The sequence below is a fragment of the Psammomys obesus genome, unplaced genomic scaffold (genome assembly GCF_907164565.1).
Source record: "Psammomys obesus unplaced genomic scaffold, mPsaObe1.curated_primary_1811, whole genome shotgun sequence".
NCBI classification, from domain to species: Eukaryota; Metazoa; Chordata; class Mammalia; order Rodentia; family Muridae; genus Psammomys; species Psammomys obesus.
The window spans coordinates 29702375-29706610 of NW_026596073.1; positions in this window are offsets into that span (position 1 = coordinate 29702375).

A 4236-nucleotide genomic window follows, 5' to 3' on the forward strand; every position below is an offset into this window, starting at 1 on the left:
GGATTCCTCCAAAATTATTTATTGGCTTTTTTGTTTGTTTGTTTTGTTTATCTGTTTAATTCACTACCTATTTGTTTGTTTGTTGTTTATGTAAGACTTGACTTGGTGCAGGAGAGCTGTTAGGCTGACTCAGGTCCAGGACTTTGAGCTGGCCAACCCCAACATCTCCATCTATGAGCTTTTGGAGCATGTGGATTATGTGAAGAGGTTGGTCATGTACAACCAAACCTATGGGATCTCCGGACTAAGAACATCCAGAATATCCAGAAGGAGTGTCTGGGAATATTGCTGGTCTAGTATTGATGGTGTAGCACAAAGCCACAGGACTTGAACCAGAGCAATGACTCATTTCAATGAACATTGGCAAATAGAGCTGTTTGGGCAAAAGAATATATTGTGTGACACACAGTGGCACAACACAGCTCACATGGCAAGATTTTACTTTTGTATTTTTTAAATTTCAGTGTTTAATTTATTATTTTCTTTTAAGAGATTTAAAAGGCTGTAGAGCAGAAATTGGAGGATTGGGAAATGAGTGGAATGGCATGCATGATGTAAAATTCACAAAGAATCAATAAAAATCATATGTAAAAAAGACAGAAAATGAAAAAGAGAAAAGAAAGAAAAGCAAGGGGTATATCTTAACTAGTTGTTTTCGGCGATTGGGTCCACAGGAAGGAGCTCATGACACTGTGATTCACAATGGAGTAGTACAGCACAGGAAGTAGCTGTCTCATCCAGGACTCTACTTGGCTCTCTTCAACTACCAAGCTACTGGCAACCTAAAATCCAAGCCTTTATTAAACTTCATCTGCAGTCCAACAGGAGCAATGAAATACATTTTTACACTCTTAACAATTATTCATGATTTGATTCTCATAAAAGTTCTATTCAAATATATTGTTTTACATGGTCAGATAAGAAAACAAAGAAGCAACACAACTCTGAACTATTGGCATATGAAATAAGACACTCATGTGAGGGTGATATTCCTGAGAATCATTTCTGTCCTACCTTGTTTAAGACTGGTCAAACATAAAATTAGGTGCATCCTCAGAAAAAGCGTACGTGATGAGCAAAGTTGACTTAACCCAACCATCTCAATAGAGAAGATACTTATCAGCATTGTTCAACTTAGGAAGCATATTATTTTTTTGCTATTGCTGTGATAACACACTGATGGAAAGCAACTTATAGAGGAAGTGATTTACTTTATGACATACATCAGTTGCCTATCAATTACTGAGAAATGTCAGGGTCCAAACATAGTGCCTTGACCCTCATAGCTTTCTTAGCCAGCATTCTTGTGTTGCTTATGGCCAAAAGGTCAAGCATGGCACCACCCTGGTGATCTGGGCCTACAAATTCTATTGTTAATCAAAGTGATATCCCACAGGTTTCATATACATTAGATCAACCTGATGGAGGCAGTTTCTCCGTTAAGATTTCCTCTTTTCTGATATGTCTATGCTTCTCTACTGAAGGAACTAATTCTTCTCTTAGTTGCTTTTCTATTGCTTTATTAAAGCATCACGACCGAAACAACTTATAGAAGCAAGTGTTTATGTTGGGCTTAGAGATCTAGAGGGATTGCAGTCCTTCACAATCACAACAGAAGAGCATGGCTGCAGGAAGGCAGGAGAGATGAACATACACCTGAGAGCTGAGGGCTCTTCTCCTAGACAGCAAACAGGAAGCAGAAAGAGGACTAGAAATGGCTCCTGGCTTTTGAAACCCTAAATTCCAACCAATGAGGTATTTTCTCCAGCGAGGCCACACCACTTAAACCACTCAAATGGTGTCACAAAGAAGTTATCGTTGACGTGCCTGGAATTAGAGGGGCATCCCATTCAAACTACCACAACGAAACGCCTCCTTCCACCCACCTCCTCCATAAAAAATGCGAAAGATACCTTTCAAGTCACTAATCAATTCACTCACAGTTCTTGGCAGCCCATCAGTTCTGAAATGTTGCTTTGCTTTCTAGTAGTTCCTTTAATTTTTGTACTATGTATGAAATTTTAACAAATTTTAATAAGATGCAGAGAACTTAGAATCTCCATTCCAGACAGAGACTTCTGGGCACAGAAGTGTGTGTGCATTCATGAAGCAAAAAGAAATGAAAGCTGGTGCTTACCTGCTTTCAGCATTATTCTTTTTAGTCAGTCTAGGACATGCATCAGTGGATTCAAGAAGTCTTACCTCCTCATTCAATCCTGTCTGGAAATACTCACACAGAAAAACCTAGAGGGGTGTGTGTGTGTGTGTGTGTGTGTGTGTGTGTGTGTGTGCAAGTTAAATTACAATTTTGTCATGCTAACAATAAAAAAAAATTGCCAGCTTCTAATAAGCCTCTTGCAGAAGACCTGAGTTGGACTCCTATCACCCAAGTCTGTTGGTTCACAACTTCCTGAAACCTAGGCTACAAGCATCTGGTGGCCTTGTTTAGTTTCCATGGCCACAATTCCAAGGGATACATATCTATACACACACAGACACACAGACACCATTAAAAAAATAAGCAGAAAACATTAGTCATCACAGTGAGGATATTGAAACTTTCCCTATTTTATTATAATGTATTGTACTGGTTGTATAATTAAATACATGCACATAATGTACTTAGTCATTTCATGAATCATTTATGTTCGTAGTAACTACTATTTTCTTCATAATTCTTGATTTCGAATTTTTCATATTTTGAAGACTCTGATGTCAAATTTGTCAGCAATGTGGAATGACAGCTTTTTGTGTTTGCATTGTGGTTTTGCAGGTTTCTATTACAGAAATTCTCATTGACAATTTTCCAAGGATCTTTGAAGAAGATCCTGCTGTATTTTATATAGATATTCAAAAGTGTGTTGATAACAATTCTTCACATTCACAAAATATTGTTGATGAGTCTTATCATAAGGCGGATGCCAGTGATGACGAAAGTGAGAAAAACTTTAGCAATGATAATGATGAAGAATTAAAGATTTCAATGGTTCCTCTTCAGGAGGAAGGTCCTACAGGCAAGGGGAAGTGTTAAATAGTAATCAAATGGATGGAAATATTACTGATTTCACAAAATTGTAAATATCATCACAGCAGTATTGGGACACATCATTATATTAGAGCATGGGAAAAGTTTTTTAAACATTTTAATTAAAAACAAATATAAGCATAAATACATATATACACATACACACTGAAACACATACATATACAAACATGTAAACATTTTTATACACATATATGCGAATATGTGTGTGTGATAGATGTACTCCTAATTTAGCCCCTATAAGATTCCCAGAATATTGTCTGCTGTATTTTTCACCTTTCTTTCCCCTGGTCCCTCAGTTGATGTAGGATTATCTTGGATATTGAAATTATTACTTTTGAAAAGCTCATTTAGAAACAATGAATTGATTCAAAAATCCCTCAAACATTCTGGAAGACAAAGCCTTGTGCTTGTGCCACTGTTAATGAACTGTGCTATCCTTGTCAAAAACTCTAGTGTTGGTTTGATTTCATATGAGAGATAAATCTTACCAAATGCTTAACATTATGTAAATATTAAATTGCACAGCCTCTCCTACAACAAATCTGTGAAGAATGAGTAAGAGGCTAAAACATACCTGGGTTAACAATCAGCACCACTAAAATTCAGATATATTGTTAACCCAAGGAACTTGCTGTGTAGAGTTGAGGAAATACACTGAAAAATTCACTTTATCTGATTTGAAGTGACTCTATCATCCAAGAATGTTTGCATTGAGATGATATTTTGTTTTATTTGGTAGTGAAGAATGGAACAGCTTTCTTATCCAGTACTGTTTAATCATGAGATATGGAGGATGAAGGCTGAAGAAGCTTCTGTATTGTCCAAGCTATCTTACTACCCTTCATTTTTTCAGGAACTGGATAATGGAATTCTGGGAACACCTACATCCTTCCTTTCCTCTTATACACAAAAGAAAAGCTTATTATAAGACATCCCTTATGTTTTTCCTCTACACCTTATATACAAATATTTTCACTTAGTATCTATATTGTATATTAAACATTTTTATTGCTAAAATAAAAGTTACTTGGTAATATGATTGCTTATACTGCTTTCCCCACATTTTAAGCAGTGCCTGGAACAAAGAAAGTGACTGAGGGAGGGTCAAATACCTAAAGCAAAGCTGGGAAATGATTTGAGCAAAAAACTGAATTTTGATGATATTTGAATCTATCTATGGTTTTGCGTTA